This window comes from Dicentrarchus labrax, unplaced genomic scaffold, assembly GCF_905237075.1.
Source record: "Dicentrarchus labrax unplaced genomic scaffold, dlabrax2021, whole genome shotgun sequence".
Taxonomy (NCBI): Eukaryota; Metazoa; Chordata; class Actinopteri; family Moronidae; genus Dicentrarchus; species Dicentrarchus labrax.
In genome coordinates this window covers 35,389,703-35,414,182 of record NW_026136719.1, presented here as the reverse complement: position 1 = coordinate 35,414,182, position 24,480 = coordinate 35,389,703, and the positions used below count along the sequence as shown (strand labels likewise).

General features: G+C 42.9%; 1 long non-coding RNA gene across 1 annotated transcript; it reads left to right on the top strand.

Annotated features, from left to right (window-relative positions):
* The first annotated feature begins 1,262 nt into the window (after positions 1-1,262).
* On the top strand, positions 1,263-2,989 carry LOC127352025 (uncharacterized). Its single transcript, XR_007881017.1, has 2 exons — positions 1,263-1,377; positions 2,234-2,989. It is a non-coding gene; the product is annotated as an uncharacterized LOC127352025 (long non-coding RNA).
* Positions 2,990-24,480: the final 21,491 nt, after the last annotated feature.

Here is a 24,480-nt window from a genome sequence, read left to right as displayed (position 1 = left end):
CAGGCCTCCTGATTGGCTGGCAGAGTGTTACACGCCGTCTGATTGGCTCGCTGAGTGTTACACGCCTCCTAATTGTTTGGCTGAGTGTTACACGCCTCCTTTTTGGCTGGCTGAGTATTAACAATTCCTGATTGGCTGGCTGAATGTTATACGCCCCCTGATTGGCTGGCTGAGTGTGACACGCCTTCAGATTGGCTGGCTGAGTGTTAAACGCTTCCTGAATGGTTGATTGAGTTTGACAAGCCTCCGTATTTGCTGGCGAAGTGTTACACGCCTCCTTATTGGCTGGCTGAGTGTTACACGCCTCCTGATTGGCTAGCTGAGAGTTACAGGCCTCCTGATTGGCTGGCAGAGTGTTACACGCCGTCTGATTGGCTCGCTGAGTGTTACACGCCTCCTAATTGTTTGGCTGAGTGTTACACGCCTCCTTCTTGGCTCGCTGAGTGTTACACGCCTCCTAATTGTTTGGCTGCACATTGGCTCGTTGAGTGTTATAAGCCTCCTGATTGGTAGCTGAGTGTTACACACCTCCTAATTGGTTGCCTGAGTGTTACAAGCCTCCTAATTGGCTACCTGAGTGTGACACGTCTCCTTATTGGCTGGCTGAGATTTAAACGCTTCCTGATTGGCTGGCTGAGTGTTATACGCCCCCTGATTGGCTGGCTGAGTGTGACACACCTCCAGATTGGCTAGCAGAGTGTTACACACCTCCTGATTGGCTGGCTGAGTGTTACACACCTCCTAATTGGCCGCCTGAGTTTGACACGCCTCCTCATTGGCCGGCCGATTGTTACACGCCCCCAGATTGGCTAGAAGAGTGTTACACACCTCGTGATTGGCCGGCTGAGTGTTACACGCCCCCTTATTTGTTGGCTGAGCTGGCTGACTGTTACATGTCTCCTGATTAGCTGCATTAGTGTAAAAGACTTCCTGATTGGCTGCCTGGGTGTTACACGCCTCCTGATTTGTTGGTTCCGTGTTACATACTTCCTGGTTTGCTGGCTGAGTGTTATACATCTCCTGATTGGCTGCCTGAGAGTGACACGCCTCATTATTGGCTGGCTGACTGTAACATACCTCCTGATTTGTTGGTTCCGTGTTACATACCTCCTGGTTGGCTGACTGAGTGTTACACGCCTCCTGATTGGCTGCCTGAGTTTTATACGCCTCCTGATTGGCTGGCTGAGTTTGACACGTCTCCTGATTTGCTGGCTGAGTCTCTTGGTGGGTGGTCGTCTGCCTCGACCAGTTGGGGTGAAAGAGGGAGAGAGAGAGAGAGAGAGAGAGAGAGAGAGAGAGAGAGAGACAGACAGAGAGAGAGAGAGAGAGAGAGAGAGAGAGAGAGAGAGAGAGACAGACAGACAGACAGACAGACAGGTGCACAGCAACAACAGTATTGGCAATGGCAATCTAGCAGGACCATGGCAGGAGACTCCACCAGGATTGATAAGAACCTGCTTCCTGATTGGCTGTCTGAGTGTGACACGCCTCCTGATTGGCTTGCTGAGTGTTACATGCCTCCTGATTTGCTGCCTGAGTTTGACACGCCTCTTTATTACCTGGCTAAGTGTAAAAGTGTTCCTTATTGGGTGGCTGAGTGTGAAAGTCTTTCTGATTTGCTGGCTGAATGTGACATGCCTCCTGTTTGGCTGCCTGAGTGTGAAAAGATTCCTGATTGGCTGGCTGAGTGTGACACATCTCCTGATTGGCTTCATGAGTGTGACACGCCTCCTTAGTGGCTGACTGACTGTTACACACCTCCTGATTTGTTGGTTCCGTGTTACATACTCTTGGTTGGCTGGGTGAGTGTTACACACGTCCTGATTGGCTGGCTGACTGTCAAAGGCCGCCCGATTGGCTGCCTGAGTGTGACACGCCTACTGATTGGCTGCCTGAGTGTTACAATTCAATTCAATTCAGTTCAATTCAATTTTATTTGTATAGCGCCAATTCATAACAGAAGTTATCTCAGGACACTTTTCAAATAGAGTAGGTCTAGACCGAACTCTTTAAAACATTATTTACAGAGACCCAACAGTAACACCATGAGCAAGCACTTGGTGACAAGGGCAAGGAAAAACTGCCTGTTAAAAGGCAGAAACCTAGGACAGATCGTTCGGCTCTAGGTGGGTGGTCGTCTGCCTCGACCAGTTGGGGTAAAAGAGAGAGAGAGAGAGAGAGAGAGAGACAGAGAGAGAGAGAGAGAGAGACAGACAGACAGTCAGACAGACAGGTGCACAGCAACAACAGTATTGGCAATGGCAATCTAGCAGGACCATGGCAGGAGGCTCCACCAGGATCGATAAGAACCTGCGAGACGAGAAAGCACAAGAACTCCGGGGAAGAAGTGAAGTTAGTAACATGCATTAATGGAACATGAATGAGTGGAGAAAGAGAGAGGAAGAGAGGAGCTCAGTGCACCATGGGAAATCCCCCAATAGTCTAGGCCTATAGCAGCATAACTAAGAGATGGTTCAGGACTCACCTGATCCAGCCCTAACTATAAGCTTTATCAAAGAGGAATGTATTAAGCCTACTCTTACATGTGGTGAGGGTGTCTGCCTCCCGAACCACAACTTGAAGCTGGTTCCACAGGAGAGGAGCTTGGTAACTGAAGGCTCTGGCTCCTGTTCTACTTTTAGAGACTATAGGAACCACAAGTAGCCCAGCATTCAGAGAACGTAGTGTTCTAGAGGGGTAATAGGGTACTATGAGCTCTTTAAGATATGAAGGGGCCTGACCATGAAGAGCTTTATAGGTGAGGAGGAGGATTTTAAATTCTATTCTAAATTTTACAGGGAGCCAGTGCAGAGAAGCTAGTACAGGAGAGATGTGATCTCTTTTTCTAGTTCATGTCAGTACTCGTGCTGCAGCGTTCTGAATTAATTGGAGCGTTTTAATGGACTTATTGGGGCAACCTGATAATAAAGAGTTGCAGTAATCCAGCCTTGAAGTAACAAATGCATGGATTAGTTTTTCTGCATCTGTCTGTTATAGGATGTGTCTAATTTTTGTAATATTACGTAAATGAAAGAAGGCAGTCCTAGAGGTCTGCTTACACACCTCCTGATTGGCTGACTGAGTGTTACAAGCCTCCTGTTTGGCTGGCTGAGTGTTACACGCCTCCTGATTGGCTGCCTGAGTTTTATACGCCTCCTGATTGGCTGGCTGAGTGTGACACGTCTCCTGATTTGCTGGCTGAGTATTTCACGCCTGCTTATTGGCTGGCTGAGTGTTACACGCCTCATGATTGGCTGGCTGACTGTCAAAGGCCTCCTGATAACATGCCTGAGTGTTACACGCCTCCTGATTGGTTGCCTGAGTCTAACACATCTCCTGATTGGCTGGCTGACACGCCTCCTTATTGGCTGGCTGAGTTTTACACGGCTCTTGATTTGCTGGCTGAGTGTTAAACACCTCCTCATTAGCTGACTAAGTTGCACATGCCTCCTGATTCGATGGCTGAGTGTCAAATGCCTCCTGATTGGCTGCCTGAGTGTGAGACGCCTCCTGATTGGCTGGCTGAGTCCTACACACATCTTGATGTGTTGGTTTCGTGTGACATACCTCCTGGTTGGTTGGCTGAGAGTTACACGCGTCCTGATTGGCTGACTGACTGTCAAAGGCCGCTTGATTGGCTTCCTGAGTGTGAAAAAATTCCTGATTGGCTGCCTGAGTGTGATACGTCTCCTTATTGCCTGGCCGAGTTTTACACGGCTCTTGATTGGCTGGCTGAGTGTTACATCCCTCCTGATTGGGTACCTGAGTGTTACATACTTCCTGATTGGCTGGCTGACACGCCTCCTTATTGGCTGGCTGAGTTTTACACGGCTCTTGATTTGCTGGCTGAGTGTTAAACGCCTTCTCATTAGCTGACTAAGTTGCACATGCCTCCTGATTCGATGGCTGAGTGTCAAATGCCTCCTGATTGGCTGCCTGAGTGTGAGACGCCTCCTAATTGGCTGGCTGAGTCCTACACACCTCTTGATGTGTTGGTTTCGTGTGACATACCTCCTGGTTGGCTGGCTGAGTGTGACACATCTCCTGATTGGCTGGCTGAGTGTTACACGGCTGTTGATTAGCTGGCTGAATGTTACATAACTCCTGATTTGCTGCCTGAGTGTGACATGACTCCTTATTGGTTGTCTGCGTGTTACACGGCTGGTGATTGGCTGGCTGATTGTTATATGCTTCATGATTGGCTGGCTGAGTGTTACACGCCTCCTCATTTGCTGCCTGAGTGTGACATGGCTCCTTATTGGCTGGCTGAGTGTTACACGCCTCTTTATTGCCTGGCTGAGTCTTACACACCTCCTGATTTGTTGGTTTCTTGTGACATACCTCCTGGCTGGCTGGCTGAGTGTTACAGGCGTCCTGATTGGCTGGCTGAATGTTACATAACTCCTGATTTGCTGCCGGAGTGTGATATGACTCATTATTGGTAGCTGAGTTTTACACGCCTCTTTATTGCCTGGCTAAGTGTAAAAGTGTTCCTGATTGGTTGACTGAGTGGCATATGCCTCCTGATTGGCTGCCTGGGTGTGACACGCCTCCTGACTGGCTGGCTGAGTGTGACACACCTCCTGATTGGCTGGCTGAGTGTAAAACGCCTCCTCATTGGCTGACTTAGTTGTACATGCATCCTGATTCGATGGCTGAGTGTTACATTCCTCCTGATCGGCTGCATTAGTGTGACACGTTTCCTTATTGGCTGGCTGAGTGTTAAACGCCTCATGATTGGCTGCCTGAGTGTTACACACCTCCTGATTGGCTGCTTTCATGCCTCCTGATTGTCTGGCTGAGTGTTACACGCCTTGTGATTGGCTGACTGAGTGTTACATAGCTCCTGATTGGCTGCCTTAGTGTGACACGCGTCCTTATTGGCTGCCTTAGTGTTACATGCCTCCTGATTGGCCACCTGAGTGTTACAAGCCTCCTGATTTGCTGCCTGAGTGTGACACTACTCTTTATTGCCGGGCTAAGTTTAAAAGTTTTCCTGATTATCCTGATCAGATTGGCCTGAGAGTTATATGCCTCTTGAAAGTCCTTCTGATTGGCTAGCTGAACGTGACATGCCTGCTATTGGCTTGCTGAGTGTCACACATCTCCTGATTGGCTGGCTGACTGTCAAAAGCCTCCTGATTAGCTGCCTGAGTTTTACACGTGTCCCGATTGGCTGGTTCCGTGTTACATACCTCCTGATTGGCTGCCTGAGTATGAGACGCTTCCTGATTTGCTGGCTGAGTTTTACACATCTTCTGATTGGCAGTATGAGTGTGACACGCCTCCTTATTGGCTGGCTGACTGTTACTCACCTCCTGATTGGTTAGTGCCGTGTTACATACCTCCTGGTTGGCAGGTTGAGTGTTACACGCCTCCTGATTGGCTGGCTGACTGTCAAAGGCCGCGTGATTGGCTGCCTGAGTGTGACACGCTTCCTGATTGGTTGCCTGAGTGTGATATGCCTCCTTATGGCCTGGCCGAGTTTTAGACGGCTTCTTATTGGCTGGTTGAGTGTTACACGCCTCCTGATTCGATGGCAGAGTGTCAAAAGCTAGCTGATTGGCTGCCTCAGTATGACACGCCTCCTTTTTGGCTGGCTGAGTGTTACACGCCTCCTGATTGGACTGTCAAAAACCTCCTGATTAGCTGCCTGAGTGTTACACGCCTCCAGTTTGCTTACTTGTGTTACAAAGCTACTGATTGGCTGCCTTAGTGTGACAAGCCTCCTTATTGGCTAGCTGAGTGTTACATGGCTCCTGATTGGCTGCCTGAGTGTGACACGCCTAGCTTTTGGCTGCCTGAGTGTAACACGCCTGCTCATTGGCTGGCTGAGTAAGACACGACTCATGATTGGCTGGCTGCCTGTCAAAAGCCTTCTGATTAGCTGCCTGAGTGTTACGCGCTTCCTGATTGGCTGCCTTCATGCCTCTTTATTGGCTTGCTGAGTGTTAAATGCATCCTGATTGGCTGGCTTAGTGTGACACACCTCCTGATTTGCTGGCTGAGTGTTACACGCCTGCTGAATGGCTGGCTGACTGTCAAAGTCCTCCTTATTGGCTGGCTGAGTGTTACACGGCTGCTTATTGGCTGGCTGAGTGTTACAGGGCTCTTGATCGGCTGGCCTGACTTTTCACACACCTGCTGATTGGCTGGCTAAAAGTTACGCGCCTTTTGATTGGTGGTTGAGTGTTATATTCCTCTTGATTGGCTGGCTGAGTGTGAGACGCCACCTTCTTAGCTGGCTGACTTTTACACCCGTCCTTATTGGCTGGCTGAGTGTTACACAGCTCTTGATTGGCTGGCTGAGAGTTAAACAACTGCTGAATGGCTGGCTGAGAGTTACACGCCTCCTCATTGGCTGGCTAATTGTTCCACGCCTGGTTACTGGCTGGCTGAGTGTTACATGGCTCCTGAATGGCTAGCTGAGTGTGACACGCCTCCTGATTGGCTGACTGAGTGTGACATATCTCGTGATTGCCTGGCTGAGTTTTACACTCCTCCCGATTGGCTGGTTCCGTGTTACATACCTCCTGGTCCGCTGGATGAGTGTTACACGCCTCTTGATTGGCTGGATGAGTTTTACATGCCTCCCTATTGGCTATTAATTTAGCTATGATGGACAAAAGTATGAAAAGTGACTTTTTTGTGTTTCTCATGTCATTCTGGCTTTTTTCTGTTTCAAAGGAAATTCTAGCAACAAAATGGGACTTTGGTTTTTTTCAACCTAAGTGTGCCAAATGAGCTTCTGAGGCTGAGAAAAGAAGCTTTTTCATTTAAGCTGCCATTCTCTTCCAGAAGCACTTATCTGCCAGTTTCCACCCCAGGAAGCTGCACAGCGGTGAATTGTACTTTATAGAGTGGTTTGGTGTAGCTCTCTCACTTAGTTTAGCTGTAATGGACAAAACTATGAAAAGTCACTTTTTTGTGTTTCCCGTGTAATTCTGGCTTTTTTCTGTTTCAAATGCAATTCTGTGGGACTTTGGTGTTTTTCCACCTAAGTGGGCCAAATGAGCTTCTGAGGCTGAGAGAAAAAGCTTTTTCACACAAGCTGCCATTCTCTTCCAGAAGCACCTATCTGCCAGTTTCCACCTCAGGAAGCTTCAATTCAATTCAATTCAATTCAATTTTATTTGTATAGTGCCAATTCATAACAGAAGTTATCTCAGGACACTTTTTAAATCGAGCAGGTCTAGACAGAACTCTTCAGAGCTGTGAATTGTACATTAAAGAGTGGTAATGGACAAAACGATGAAAAGTGACTTTTCTGTGTTTTCCATGTAATTCTTGCTTTTTTCTGTTTCACATGCAATTCTGTGGGACTTTGGTGTTTTTCCACCTAAGAGTGCCAAATGAGCTTCTCAGGCTGAGAAAAGAAGCTTTTTCACAGAAGCTGCCATTCTCTTCCAGAAGCACCCATCTGCCAGTTTCCAACTCGGGAAGCTTCAGAGCGGTGAATTGTACAATATAAAGTAGTTTGGTGTTGCTCTCTCACTTAGTTTAGCTCTAATGGACAAAACTATGAAGAGTGACTTTTTTGTGTTTCCCATGTAATTCTTGCTTTTTTCTGTTTCAAATGCAATTCTGTCGGACTTTGGTGGTTTCCCACCTAAGTGTGCCAAATGGGCTCCTCAGGCGGAGAAAATAAGCTTTTTCACACAAGCTGCCATTCTCTTCAAGAAGCACCTATCTGCCAGATCCACCTCAGGAAGATTCACAGAGGTGAATTGTACATTATAGAGTGGTTTGGTGTGGCTCTCTCACTTAGTTTAGCTGTAATGGACAGAACTATAAAAAGTGACTCTTTTGTGTTTCCCATGTAATTCTGTGGGACTTTGGTGTTTTTCCATCTAAGTGTGCCAAATGAGCTTGTCAGGCTGAGGAAAGAAGCTTTTTCACACAAGCTCCCATTCTGTCAGCCTAAGAAAACAAGCTTTTTCACACAAGCTGCCATTCTTTCAGAAGCACCTATCTTCCAGTTTCCACCTCAGGAAGCTTCACAGCTGTGAATTGTACATTATAGAGTAGTTTGGTGTGGCTCTCTCACTTAGTTTAGCTGTAATTGACAAAACTATGAAAGGTGACATTTTTGTGTTTGCCATGTAATTCTTGCTTTTTTCTGTTTCACATGCAATTCTGTGGGACTTTTGTGTTTTTCCACCTAAGAGTGCCAAATGAGCTTCTCAGGCTGAGAAAAGAAGCTTTTTCACACAAGCTGCCATTCTCTTCCAGAAGCACCCATCTTCCAGTTTCCACCTCGGGAAGCTTCAGAGCTGTGAATTGTACATTATAGAGTAGTTTGGTGTTGCTCTCTCACTTAGTTTAGCTCTAATGGACAAAACTATTAAAAGTGACTTTTTTGTGTTTCCCATGTAATTCTGGCTTTTCATATGCAATTCTGTGGGACTTTGGTGTTTTTCCACCTAAGTGTGGCAAATGAGCTTGTCAGGCTGAGGAAAGAAGCTTTTTCACACAAGCCGCCATTCTCTTCCAGAAGCACCTATCTGCCAGTTTCCACCTCAGTAAGCTTCACAGCGGTGAATTGTACATTATAGAGTGGTTTGGTGTGGCTCTGTCTCTTAGTTTAGCTGTAATGGACAAAACTATGAAAAGTCACTTTTTTGTGTTTCCATGTATTTCTGTCTTTTTACTGTTTCACATGCAATTCTGTGGGACTTTGGTGTTTTTCCACCTAACTGTGCCAAATGAGCTTCTCAGGCTGAGAAAAGAAGCCTTTTCACACAAGCTACCATTCTCCTCCAGAAGCACCTATCTGCCAGTTTCCACCTCAGGAAGCTTCACAGGGGTGAACTGTACATTGTAGAGTGGTTTGGTGTGGTTCTCTCACTTAGTTTAGCTGTAATGGAAAGAACTATGAAAAGTGACTTTTTGTGTTTCCCATGTAATTCTGTGGGACTTTGGTGTTTTTCCACCCAAGTGTGCCAAATGAGTTTCTCAGGCTGAGAAAAGAAGCTTTTTCACACAAGCTGCCATTCTCTTCCAGAAGCACCTTTCTGCCAGTTTCCACCTCAGGAAGCTTTACAGCGGTGACTTGTACATTACAGAGTGGTTTGGTCTGGCTCTCTCACTTAGTGTGGCTGTAATGGACAACACTATTAAAAGTGACTTTTTTGCATTTCCCATGTAATTCTGGCTTTTTTCTGTTTCACATGCAATTCTGTGGGACTCTCACTTAGTTTAGCTGTGCGCATGCACGAAAGCTGCATGCTGCCTGTTACGTTGCTCCAGCCTTTGAGTTCGCTTTTTTTAACTTTCTTAACTATTTTCTTTTGTCTGTTCTTGTTTCTTCACTGTAACTCTGTGAAGTTTTGTCCTCTCTAACGAGGCCGTGTTCAGAGAGTTTTCGTGTTGTTTTTATTATGCCGCTTCCACCGTGACACGCTGCCTTTGTTTACTCCGGAGAACAGCTGATCGCACTTATGCCGGCAGGCGTAGTGGCCAGACCAGCAGAAATACCACCTGAACTCTGGAGGAAAACACAGAGGTTGCAGAGGAGGGAAACAACGTCGGGGGATGAAAGGAGGGTCTAGATGGGACGGGCTTATGGAGAGGAGAAGATTTAAGCTGTGTCTCCCCTCTGTTGTTATGGGAAACGTACGGTCCCTTAGCAATAAAAATGGACGAGCTAACGGCGCTGACGCGGAGCCACCCGGAGTACCGTGAGTGCAGTCTGATGTGTTTCACAGAGACATGGCTGCACAGGGACATTACGGACCAGATCGTCTCCTTGGATGGTTTCCACACCGTCCGGGCGGACGGGGATACCAAGAGTGGTAAGCGGAAAGGAGGGGGGCTTGCCATTCTAGTAAACAGCAGATAGTGTAACCCGGGTCACATCACCATTAAAGAACAGCTCTGTAGCCCGGATGTTGAATTGCTGGCCGTTGGACTCCGTCCATACCATCTGCCTAGAGAGATCCCACATGTCATCATTGCAGTCCTGTACATCCCTCCCTCTGCAAACCCAACATCTGCCTGCAGCATCATACACACCACCATCTCCAAACTACAGACTCAACACCCCAGTGCCCTCATCATCATGTCGGGAGACTTTAACCACGTCACCATGGATAGAGTTCTGCCGAACTTCAAACAATACGTGAGCTGTCCTACCAGAGAGGAGAGGACCCTGGACCTGATGTATGCTAACATTAAGGATGCATAAATCTCCTCTTCTCTACCCCCTCTGGGCAGGTCAGATCACAACCTGGTTCACCTCAAACCCTGCTATGTTCCTCTGGTGAAGAGGAAGCCTACGACCACAAGGACTGTGAGGAGGTGGTCGGAGGAGGCTTATGAGACACTGCAGGCCTGCTTTGAAGTGACTGACTGGCCTGCACTCTGTGAGCCCCACGGGGAGGACATTGATGGGCTCACAGAGTGCATCACGGACTATATCAACTTCTGTGTGGACTGCAGTGTTCCAGCTCGGACTGTAACCTGCTACGCCAACAATAAACCTTGGATCACTAAGGACATTAAGGCCATTCTGAATGAGAAGAAGAGGGTGTTCAGAGATGGCAACCGTGATGAGGTGAGGAGAGTGCAGGGGGTACTCCAACTCAAAATCAGGGAGGCAAAAGACAAGTATAGGAGAAAGCCGGAGAATAAACTCCAGCGAAACAACATGAGGGATGTGTGGAGTGGCATGAGAACCATCACTGGGTTCCAGAAGACTGGTGGCATGGGGTTGGAGGGCCATGTATGTTCCATTAATGCATGTTACTAACTTCACTTCTTCCCCGGAGTTCTTGTGCTTTTTTGTCTCGCAGGTTCTTGTCGATCCTGGTGGAGCCTCCTGCCATGGTCCTGCTAGATTGCCATTGCCAATACTGTTGTTGCTGTGCACCTGTCTGTCTGTCTCTCGCTCTCTCTCTCTCTGCCTCTCTCTCTCTCTCTCTCTCTCTCACCCCAACTGGTCGAGACAGACGACCACCCACCTAGAGCCGGAGGATCTGTCCTAGGTTCCCCCTTTTAACAGGCAGTTTTTCCTTGCCCTTGTCGCCAAGTACTTGCTTATGGTGGTACTGTTGGGTCTCTGTAATTAATATTTTAAAGAGTTCGGTCTAGACCTGCTCTATTTGAAAAGTGTCCTGAGATAACTTCTGTTATGAATTGGCGCTATACAAATGAAATAGAATTGAATTTAATTGAATGTCGACAGGGCCAATGATCTGAACCTATTTTTCAATAGGTTTGATACTGCGGCCCATCCCCCACAAGTCTCTGCTGCTGGCTACCCAACAACTGCCACTTTATCTCCCCCTACTCCTCCTCCTTACAGACCCCTTGTCTGCTCCTCACCACCTCAATTCACACCCACCTACTCCACCCCTCCCCCCTACTCTACATCATGTCCTCCACAACATGAGGACCTCACCCCTCCCCCCACTGTCACCTCTACAGTGCCCTTCACGCCTGACCTGGTGAGAAGACAGCTGAAAAGACTCCACTCCGGCAAAGCTGCAGGCCCCGATGGTGTACTTCCCAGGGTGCTTAAAGTCTGTGCCCCCCAGCTGTGTGGAGTACTTAGTCAAGTCTTCAGACTGAGCCTGCACCTCCAGAGGGTCCCCGTGCTGTGGAAGACATCCTGCCTCGTTCATGTGCCAAAGACGCCGTGTCCCAGCGGCCCTAAGGACTACAGACCGGTGGCTCTGACGTCCCACATCATGAAGACCCTGGAGAGGCTCGCCCTGGAGCAGCTAAGGCCTATGGTCAGGCCCTTCACTGATCCACTGCAGTTCGCCTACCAGCCCCGCCTGGGAGTTGAGGACAGCATCATCTACCTGCTGAACAGAGTCTACACTCATCTGGATAAGCCGACGAGCATTGTGAGAGTCATGTTCTTTGATTTCTCCAGTGCTTTCAATACCATCCGTCCGGCTCTACTGGGTGAGAAGATGGCTGCGATGCAGGTGGAGGCCCCCATCGTGTCCTGGATTGTTGATTACCTGACGGGCAGACCACAGTACGTACGCCTACAGAACTGTGTGTCTGACAGGGTGGTCAGCAACACTTGGGCCCCACAGGGGACTGTCCTCTCTCCCTTCCTCTTCACCCTCTTCACCTCAGACTTCAACTATTGCACCGAGTCCTGCCACCTTCAGAAGTTTTCTGATGACTCAGCAATAGTTGGCTGCATAGATAAGGGTGATGACAGTGAATACAGGACTGTTGTGGGCAACTTTGTCACTTGGACTGAGCTGAACCATCTACAGCTCAATGTGACAAAGACGAAGGAGCTCATTGTGGATCTGAGGAGGGCAAAAACACCAGTGACCCCTGTTTCCATCCAGGGGGTCCCTGTGGACACTGTGAAGGAGTATAAGTACCTGGGGGTGTACTTTAATAATAAGCTGGACTGGACTAGAAACACTGAGGCTGTCTACAAAAAGGGCCAAAGCCGACTCTTTTTCCTAAGGAGGCTGAGGTCCTTTAACATCTGCTGGACGATGCTGAGGATGTTCTATGAGTCTGCTGTGGCCAGTACGATCTTCTTCGCTGTCACATGCTGGGGCAGTGGGCTGAGGGTCGCTGATAACAACAGACTAAACAAACTGATCAGGAGGGCCGGTGATGTCGTAGGGGAGGAGCTGGACACCCTGACGACCGTGGCAGAGAGGAGGATGCTGTCCAGGCTTCAGTCCATCTTGGACAATGTCTCTCACCCTCTCTACGACATACCCCTTCTGCTGAAGGTGCAGAGGAGCACCTTCAGCAGAAGACTCCTCTCACCCAGATGCACCACAGAGCGCCACAGGAAATCATTCCTGCCTGTGGTCATCAATCTCTATAACGCCTCCCTCAGAAAGTCAGACACCCCCTCTCTGTAATTCTGAACTCAAAACGTAGACAATTATTCTTTTGCACTTTTGCACATTAATACTGTACATTTGATCTTGTATATATATATATATAGTTATATATATATATTTATATTTTTTGTGCTGAATGTTGTATATATATATGTTGTTTGTATAATATGTTGTTTGTATATCTGGAGTGTTGTAACGAAAATAATTTCCCCCTGGGATTATTAAAGTATTTCTGATTCTGATTCTGATTCTGATTAATGGACAAAACTATGAAAAGTTACTCTTTTGTGTTTCCCATGTAATTCTGTGGGACTTTAGTGTTTTTCCACTTAAGTGTGCCAAATGAGCTTGTAAGGTTGAGAAAAGAAGCCTTTTCACACAAGCTGCCATTCTCTTCCAGAAGCACCTTTCTGCCAGTTTCCACCTCAGGAAGCTTTACAGCGGTGACTTGTACATTACAGAGTGGTTTGGTGTGGCTCTCTCACTTAGTTTAGCTGTAATGGACAAAACTATGAAAAGTGACTCTTTTGTGTTTCCCATGTAATTCTGTGGGACTTTGGTGTTTTTCCACCAAAGTGTGCCAAATGAGTTTCTCAGGCTGAGAAAACAAGCTTTTTCACACAAGCTGCCATTCTCTTCCAGAAGCACCTATCTTCCAGTTTCCACCTCAGGAAGTTTCACAGGAGTGAATTGTACATTATAGAGTGGTCACACTTGACCACAGGAAAAATTGCAAAGCTTCACAGTGGCATATATAAAGTGATGGATGAAGTGGTTTGTTGTGGCTCTCACTTAATTTAGCTGTAATGGACAAAACTATGAAAAGTTACTTATTTGTGTTTCCCATGTAATTCTGTGGGACTTCCACCTAACTGTGCCAAATGAGCTTGTCAGGCTCACAAAAGCAGCAGGAGCTAGCTCAAATAGTGGCATCAGCAGCTCACAGTGGCATTTCCGGTGGCAGGTTGAAATGCCACGGCATCTGCCGCGGTTCACCGTAAGATGCCACGGCATCTTTCGCCGTTTATATGGCATTTCCCGTGGCAAACAAGGGCTGTGTCCGAAATCACCGACTGTTTGTAGCATCTGCTAGTGAGATACCGACATTAATAGTCGAATGTTACCACTTGGCAATATTAGACTTGGTAGCATTTTCATGACACTATTTTTTCATTTTTTCTCATGGTTCCTTTGATTATTACAATATTTGATTTATATTACAGTCTGTTATGTTGCAGTGCTGAGGAAAGAAATTGGTGGTAGCCTATGTTTGTTTTTTTTATTTAAAATGCAATGTGAAATGACAAAATACTTTACTCACTCAATTAAAAGGCTGCAGTTTAAAGCATGATTACATTAGGGGAACAATATTTAGGCTATGGTGTGCCCTTTATTTTTTAAATCTTGACATAATTGATAAACAGATCAGCAGGACGTCAAACATAGCTTTCTGAAGCTCCGACTGTTGCAATGTTGGCAGTAGCCTATCTCCCGGATAAAAGACGTGGATCGTCGGTGGAGCTGAGGCCGAATGAAGCCTGGTTGCTGCAGCTAGTGGGAAATCAGCTTTTTTTCAAAGGGCCGCAGGTTGGATTCGAACCCGGACTGCTGCAGCAACTCCGTACATGGGTCGCCAGCTTATTTCTTCTGTAAAGTTGAGCATGATTTATAAAAAGATAAATCAGTTTGTTTTATTTTTGTATATTGTTATATTCTAGTCTACTCACTATGTTTATTGTTATGCACAAAAATACCAAAGCAAATCTCTTGTAACCTTTGTGCAAACCTACTTTGCATTAAAGCTGATTCTGATTATTCTGTAGTAAGAGAACTTTGTACACATTTTACAAAAGATAGCCCCATTATTAAATACCACAAACTTTTTGTTTTACAAACTTTATTTTACTGTAAATTACTAACCTTCCAGTGGAAGGCTACTGCTTTGGCATTTCAACCTGTAAACATTTGGTGAGGTTTGCTGATGTCAATATGCATCTGTTGTACTAGTGGATAATACTACTGAGTTTGTGAAGTGTTTAAAACTCCTACATAATATCCTCACAGAGAGTAACAGCAGTGAAGAGATTCATCAATTAGAAACCAGTGACTTATTTAACAGCACATGGGAATGGAAGCAACAGCATGAGTTTCTGAGCAAGCTCTGGCTTCGTCTTTCGCGTTCTTACAAGTTGCTATATCCAATAGGCTACATCTAAAGTAAAATAACCTTTTCTTTCACCTGCACTTTTCTGTTAGCATTCATATTAAAACGTGCCTATATACTGTATTGTTTATGCTGTCATTGTTTTCACCCGCAGTCCCCAGCATTTTGAAGGCAAAACATAAAACAGTAACAGGCACATAAGCACAGACAGAAAACACAGGAGCATAGATAAAAGCAGATAGACATAGAACACATAAGCACTAAATCACATAAACACAGCACATGAGCACCAAAATCAAATGCATAATGTTTTATGCAATCGTTAGTTTTTATTATGTAGCCTAGAGCACAAAATTTGTATGAAAGGGTCCACATAGCCTACATAAACTTCACTTTGCCTTATAATATTAATCATCTGAATACAGTTTGTTAAATTAAATTAAATTGAAAAAATATATTATTACAATTACATTATAGTACACAAGACATCTTTGTGTGTGGTTGTGGAAAATGGTTGCCAGATTTGTGTTTGTCCTGTAAGAATAGAAAACTCAGCCCTGATGGTTAATTACTTGTAATGTTTTATGTTGTTTGTAGGCAGACTTGTTTTCTCTTAATGTATCCATTAAAACGTTACCCATTTAAAGTGTGCTAAGGTGACAGTTATGATAAATACACTATATTATCACAAGTGGCATGAGGTGATTGTCAAATTTGAAAATATAGTCTATGGACTTTAATCAATCCTTAGTGCATGATATGTAGCCTAGGAACAGTATAACACATGCTGATGTATTGGAAACATATTCATGTTTTGTAAATTATTTCTGAAAAAGAGGCAACAAGAGCTTCTTTGCTTTGGTGCCCAAATACTGGTACGTTGTCACTGACAAGGTGTCTGAAGGTTTGATCGATTGTGGTTTGTTACCACAATCAATCAATGTTTGTTGTATGACTGTTAGAATGAAATTGTCCTACTGTAAAAAAACAAACATATATATATAGTTGTTTGAATTTAATTGAATTGAACAAGAGAGGAGGAGGATAAATGCAAGGTAAGTAATACATTAATATCACAATAATTGTCCAAAATGTAGCCTTTCAAGGTCCGTGTATGTTTTGGTCATTGGATTTTCCTTTCAGAAACGGGTATTAAAAAACAGAAAACGAGTGGTTATTTGATTTTCGTTTTAAAATACAAAAATTAAAATTGAAATACAAGGCGTTTTTCTTTTTCATGGTCAAAAAGGGATGAGCGAAATATAAAAAACGATTCGATTTTCAATTTCTATTTCATATAACAAAAAATAAAATCACTAGAAAACAGAAACGGAGAAAAGGCCTGTTTTTTCATATTCTGAGACCGGATGTTGTCATTTACAGGACGGTGCTGTGGAGAAGAAACAGTAGGCTAGTAGACTGCGGTCAATCCAGCCGTGAGTTCGATCTCCGTGGTCAAATCAGCCGCACTTAAATTTAGTGTACAAGTATTCTCAGCATTATGGTAAATGCGGAGAAACAGCGTATTTACTTCCGGTTTTCAAAATAAAGGTATTAAGAACAGTAAGCTATCATTCGAACCTACATTTAAAATAAAATATGTTACATTAAAGTGTTTCATGCGCCTCTGATGGATAAAAAACACGTTATATCAAGTATCTTTACTGCACCAGTGCTCAGTATTTCCAGGCTATGGGTGAAGCATTTTCATTATAACGTTACTTCAATAATGATGCAGTAATCATGACAAAAATCGTCTTATTTTGCAGCTCTACAGCTGTCACACTGAATCTGTAAAAGGGGAAAAATAATTAGTTTTAACTTCAAAACACCATTGTACCTACTGTCTCTTCCTCATATATTATTTTTCCCTTTTACAGATTCAGTGTGGCAGCTGTTGCAGGTGGTTCCACATACAGTGCCTACAAATGGACACAGCAGAGCTGCAAAATAAGAAGCATGTGGACTGGAATTGCATTTTGTGTGAAAAGTAAACAAATTAGAATTGTGTAGGATTTTGTGTTTAGTGTTTATATTATCAAGATGTTATTAAACATTTGTGTGAAATTTTGTCATGATTACTGTATCATTATTGAAGTATAATGAAAATGCTTCACCCATAGCCTGGAAATATTGAGCAATATGTTTTTACAGTTACTCAAATATATGAAAATACCACATGGAGGTACAAATATGGACGACTTTTATTGTTGAATTTCTCCAAATTGGTACAGTAAAAATGCTTGATATTAAGTATGCTTGTAGTCTCATATGTGTAATAGTCAAATATACCATCCATAGCCAGGAAACACTGAGCAATATGTTTTTACAGTACCTCAAATATGGTCAAATATGCAATCTCTGGAGGCATAAATATGAGGCTTTTATTTTGGCATTTCTCCACACTGGTGCAGTAAAGATACTTGATATAAAGTGTTTTTTATTCATCAGGGGCACAACACTGTAACATATTTGAATTATAGTTTACGGCTCTAAATACCTTTATTTTGAAAACCGGAAGTAAATACGCTGTTTCTCCGCATTTACCATAATGCTGAGAATACTTGTACACTCGAAATTTAAGTGCGGCTGATTTGACCACGGAGATCGGACTCACGGCTGGATTGACCGCAGTCTACTAGCCTACTGTTTCTACTACACAGCACCGTCCTGTAAATGACAACATCCGGTCTCAGAATATGAAACAACAGGCCTTTTTTCCGTTTCTGTTTTCTAGTGATTTTATTTTTTGTTATATGAAATAGAAAATGAAAATCGAATCATTTTTTTAATTTCGTTCATCCCTTTTTGACCATGAAAAAGAAAAACACCTTGTATTTCAATTTAAATTTTTGTATTTTAAAACGAAAATCAAATAACCACTCGTTTTCTGTTTTTTAATACCCGTTTCTGAAAGGAAAATCGAATGACCAAAAGATACACGGACCTTTCAAACAAGGATTTCAAACAGTTCACATGTCAGATAGTTATAACTTCCTTATTAGAAGCACATTTAGTGTACATCTGAAGCTGCAATACTTAAATTACCTTCCATACCTGGCAACCCTGCAGGGCGTCATCTGAATCGTAAAAAGGGGATCACTGCCCACTTTTTTCTCAGAGCAGCACTTGGGACATTTAAAGTTGTCTCTGCTATTGCAAGCACAGTTAATAGGCATACAACTGGACAGACCTTGTAAGGTAATCACTTTTAGTCAGGTGTGTGCTTTTATTTATTGAAGACATTAGTTAGGCTATTTGTAGTATTTAAATTGACAATATGATTATAATGTTACTAATTTTCTGCTTCACGGTGCTGACCTTATAATAGCCTGCAATTAACAAATGAAACGTATTTTTATAGGTGAGGCTACTTGGTTTACACTGTCAGCCTAGCTGTGGAAGAATAGTAATAACGGTAACCCCTACCGCACTCATATTACAAGCTAGCGGAACCCCCTTTTTTAAGTGTGTTTATTACCTATTGCATTTTAATGTACAATAGTAGGCCTACATTTAAAAATATGTACTCCGTTATTTTCAATGGTAATGCAATTTCAGGTGCAGGTAGGATTTTATTGTGAGAATGCTAAACAGCGGGGCCTCAGGGACTGCCAATGATCTCAGGCGCCATTGTTAGTGTTTAACAATTTCACGAGCGGTCTGTGCTGAGAAATGTCATGTAAAACAATTTATTTTTTCAAAACACCGCAAATATTGAAACTGAAATTCCAAGCCAACCACTAGGCATATGGAGCTGCAAACTGTTGATGTAATACTACTACTACTACTACTACTACTAATAATAATAATAATAATAATAATAATAACGAATGATGTGTTTGCTATGCATTAGGCTGTATAATTCAGAATATTCATGTGGTTGGACATGGGCAATTTCTTTATTTGTGATAATTTGTTGTTGACCATTTACTTTAAAGTTTCCACAAAAACTACACTCCGTGGCTCTGTCTGTTTTCATCTAACAAGACTTGTGAAAATGGAAGGTGAGAAAGGCTTCAAATAGCCTACTAATTTTTATCTAGCTTAAAGTTTTTCATACCTTCTTTTTAAGGTACATAGGCAATAGTTCAAAAGTTTAAGTCTTAATGACTCTGTTGTTGTTCCCAACAGGTTCCCATTAGACGTTCTCTGACATTAAGTCATTGTTAACCTGTGTTGGTCCTCAGTGTATCTTCTGTCTTAAAAATAACTGGCAAATAAGGATCACCTTCACAAAAAGCATCTAAGAGAAGCAATTTATTTTTTGGAAAATAATCAAGGTATGGAGTTAAACCCAACTATAGAGAGGTGTATGATGTGATAGCCTATTTACTTTCACTTGGAAATTTGAATGCAATCCTTCTAATATCTTTAACTTGTTTCTCAGAGAAATTTGTGGTGGCCTGCCACTGCACTGACAGCAAAGAAGCATCCAGATGCCATTACCATTGCCCATGTTGTGACTTTAAAGTATTTGCACGGTCACAGACCTTCATTCAGCATTTAAAATGCAAACATGGTAGGTGTTTTCATCCACACCATTATGTGCATCATCCACAAACATTTTAATGTATTTGTCAATCAACATAGCTAAGTGATAAACCCATGAAAAATACCTAAACCAAGAACATCTGTGTTATTTAGAAGTATGTGTGAGATGGTTGTTGCAACACATCAAATGCTCTTTTGGTGAAATATATATTAACCAACTGTCAATGTGATCACCCAAAAGACATTTATATAGTTCAACAGGACTTTTAAGCCCTTGCACCTTCATTCAGTGATTTATTGTTACAGAGCCCTCACATTTAGGTACAGTGGGTACGGATCTCTGGAGAGATCTGAAAATGGCTGTCCACCAACGTTCACCATCCAACCTGACAGAACTGGAGAGGATCTGCAAGGAAGAATGGCAGAGGATCCCCAAATCCAGGTGTGAAAAACTTGTTGCATCATTCCCAAGAAGACTCATGGCTGTACTAGCTCAAAAGGGTGCTTCTACTCAATACTGAGCAAAGGGTCTGAATACTTATGACCATGTGATATTTCAGTTTTTCTTTTTTAATAAATTTGCAAAAATTTCTACATTTCTGTTTTTTTCTGTCAAGATGGGGTGCTGAGTGTACATTAATGAGAAATAAAATGAACTTTTTTGATTTTAGCAAATGGCTGCAATGAAACAAAGAGTGAAAATTTTAAAGGGGTCTGAATACTTTCCGTACCCACTGTAATTACAGTCTGTGACTGCTCATTGCTCATGAAATTGGCTTTTTATTGTGGTGTAAAGAGGTTGCCTGTTTTAGTTTAAATAATTCCACCTGGTATGATCTATATAATTATCTAATTGTAATCAATGACGCATTTTCTAAATCTCTTCCTCCTGCAGGTATTGCATCAGACAAAAGACAAGGTAGGCCTAGTACTTGGCAGTAATTATTTATCTTTTATTAACACCAATTAATAAAAAATATTTGATGTTAATTGTAGTAATAATAATAATAATAATACATTTTATTTATAAGCGCTTTTGTAGATACTCAAAGACACTTTACATAAAAACATAAAAACATAAAAACAGCAAAACAACATCAAATAGTGAAACACTAAAAAACACATCAATCTAAGCTGAACATTAAAAGCAATTTTAAAAAGGTGACTTTGAGGAGGGCTCTTTCAGTGCTGTGTTGTGACCGGAAGCCGGATTGAAATGGTGTTGTGGTCAATAATACTAGCGTACAGAAGATGTAAAAGCTATGGTGTGCAATAAAGTCACATATCTTCAAAGGTGATCATCAGAACATCAACCGACCCAAGAGTGTCTGTGTCACCCTATTCCATACCCAACACTTATACAACTATATTCTAGAAACGTGATATCTTTACAGGACAGGGTACTGCGGCTTCACAATGTAGTTTAAACCTTTAACTCAAATGTTAAATTTTTTTTCATTAAAATCTCTGATAAAACCTTTTTGCTGCAGGGAAGCCAAGCACTTCAAAGAGAAAAGCGGACACTCTCGAAGATGACTCCACAGACAACTTGGACTCAAAGCCCGACCAGTTCACATGTCCGCACTGCACAGCTGTGCTCAGTGCACCTAAAAACTTAAAAAGACATATCAGAGATGTCAATGACATTGACACTACACCCATGACATGTATAGATGTAAGAAACGGAATTTATGTTACTCCTAAATATGGCCATAGTCCATTTCTCCCGATTCATGTCATAAAGTCAACCTATCCACCAAAAATTGACTGTAAATTCATGCAGATTGCTTGGTCATCAGGAAATCCTGGGAAAGAATGTGTACACCTAGAAAGAACCACAAATGCCAAACCGTATGCCAAGCCAGCCACCCTCACATCTACCTCAATACAGGACATGCAGAGCAAAGGGCTGATGTCACCTGAGTGGGGTGTCAAATGTGAAGAGCTGAAAAATGCTGCAACCAAATGTGGAGTGGATAGTGTGTTTCCTGTTTTTGGAGAGGAGGGAAACTCCCAGCGGTGGCATTTTTTGTTTTGGTATTCACTAATGAAACAGACAACTGGTGTCATTTTGAGTGACATTTGATGCAATGGCAGGACAGTGGAACTGTCAGTGTCGTGGAACTGGACAATCTCACCGTTGTATTCATCGTATGATGGGAATGTGGTGGATTTACCAGGAGTCCCCAGGTACATTGCTGGCCACTTCAGATAGCCACATACATGACATAGATGACTTGGAAAGTCACATTGTTGAAAGCAGCATCGCTTGTGAGCCACACAATGTGAACAGTCAAAGAATTTGTCCAATGACGGAATATCTTTTAAGGCAAAAGCACATCCCATGCCTGCAAGAGTTACCCGTGGAGCTCAGGACTCAGGAGAAACAACCACCACCATGTTTTGTCCCGTCTGAAAACACCTGCCCCTACTGTCCAGGGCCCACCCCTCCAGCACTTAATGTCGCCAAAGTTGTAACGACTCAAGCTATGGTGTACGGGATGAACTATGTCAAAAAGGGTAAGTCAATTAAGTCAGTACTCAAGTAAGTCAAAACTTTGAAATGATGTATCCGTCATGATATCACATTCATATGTCTTTTCTATAACAGCTTTAACAGTGAAAAATTGGTTTTGTGTTGACATAGTCCTAATACAGGTCAAACAAATTTTGAACAGATGTTTTCATTATCAGGTGTCTCTGTTGCTGTAAAAGACTGCCCAACATGTGGCAATGTTGTGAGGTTTCAGGAATATCATTCTGGGTTCCATAACTTCAACAACCGTGTCCTTTTAACACTGCCATTATGTGAGCTTCTGCTGTCTGGTCTGGCGGTAAGGCATCAATAAATGCTTTGCATGATACACAAGCAATTATGTATCATGAAACCTTTTAGCATATCCACCTTTGTAAATCAATAACTTTACCAAGAACTTCACTTTACTATGTTGTTTGATTACAGAACAAGACAACTACTGGTCGCATGCTGGACACTATATCTTTCTTTAATGAAAATCGGTATCACCACCAAATAGTGCGGCGAGCTTTCCACCACTTCATGTCATTGACAAATTTTCAGTTCGACTTCTCCTGCTACCAGTGTGGACACCATCCAGCTGTGGTAGTAGCAGATGCTAATTGGAAACTGGCCTTTGATGTCCCACGTAAGAATTGTTTTGATGTCTGTAATTCATACATTGTAACATTAAATGAATGATGAAGATTCTGATAGCTGATTGTGTTGAAAAACTTCATTTGCAGTTGAGACATTCAAAAGGCCTGATCCAGATACTATTTCGGACAAAGACTTACAAATGGATATTGTAAAGGCCTGGGCAGATCTGGATCGGTCATTAATAGCGGAAGGCCTCATATCAGGTTAGTAAAACATAGTGACAGTGCTATATATTACCAAGAATTTGTAAAATTGATAAAAATTCAACCACAATGGTATAAACCTTATACTCAGAGGAAAACATATGCTACACTAACAACATCCTTGACCAAAGGCATTTACGATGTTACTTGGTTTACTAAAGGAACATCTGTGGCAAACCCATACTCCACCACTTCTGGCCTCTCCACTTTGGCACCATGGATGGGAGAGAACACCAGGGTTGGAAATATCCTGCCAAAAACTGAGGTGAAAAAGGCACTCAAAAGAGAACCAGACGACATCAAGCATCTGGCAAAAAAGATAAATGAAGACATAATACTCGAAATCATTGAGTCAAAGAAGGTATACGTTGTGCTTATATATTGCTGGTTTGTCAGTAAACTTTGACTACATATGCATGGCAGTCCATATAATTTTGTTGTTCATCCCATATTTATGAGTGCTGGTTTGATACAAGATGTTACATGATATAATGTGTGTTTCATGTAATTTCAATGGGTCTTTTAAATTTACAGACGCAAAAAAAGGAACTCCAGGGTGCTTGTAATGCCCTTGGTGTGTCTTCAGAGGTGTAGGGGATACACTACTTTTTCATTATTATTAGTATTTAATCACTAGTGATTAATAATACACTCGTAAATGGGGCACCACCTCCTTGTTTAGCTACTGGAATAATCCGGAGGAAATTATTCCGCCGATCTAATCAAATCAATTTTAAATCAATTTATTAAGTTTCAAAATCTATATTTAATCTCATATTTCTGAAGTAGTGATTTCTTTTACACGATTCATCGATTTCCCCGCATCAAATCAAACCTGCACCAACAAGGACATACGGATATATATGTTTATTAACTAAACTAATGCAGAGTAAATAGCATGAAATGATAAACAAACAAATGACAACAAGTAACAGAATATGTGGACAATATATGAATTATTACTATTAGGTGATTCAGGAGCGATGGTGGATTTTGCGATGCGGCAGTAAGTTTAAAATATTACGAGAGTAAATTTTAGAACTGAGAGGCCCTAATCCAAAATTCTCTTAAACGTAAAAGATGGGAATCAAAGCTTACAGACAGACACCAGCTCTTCTTCATGTGTGTGAATCCGGCCGTGTACCGGAGAGTCAGCCTACTTTGTTTGTAGATGGAACTTGGAAGGATTCCAGGTCCTTGGCTTTCAGCTCAACTGCGGCTTTGCGTCACTGGTCCAACAGGATGAGGGAAGTTGCGTCTCGTCCCTGGTTCCAGTGGCAATCTCTCCAAAAGGCCCAGCGCGGCGTGTGCGCTAGTGAGCGTTGGGGGCAAGGTGGCTGGAGAATAATGTCTTTATTCGGCTGGAAACGTTTATACGTCTTCTTGAGCAGTCAACTACTGCGACATCCTTCTGGCTGATGATAAATGTCTTAGAGTGGTTGGTCTTCAGCTTTGATTGTAAACTAATTCAGCTTCTTGTTTAAAAATAACTGGAGGATGAAACGCTGGGCTGGCGAATTCTCCAAGAAAGTCCAAGAATTTGATTAAATTCACTTTCTGTGAAAAGGCGACAATACTTGACGATAAGACTACAAAAATATAAAAGAA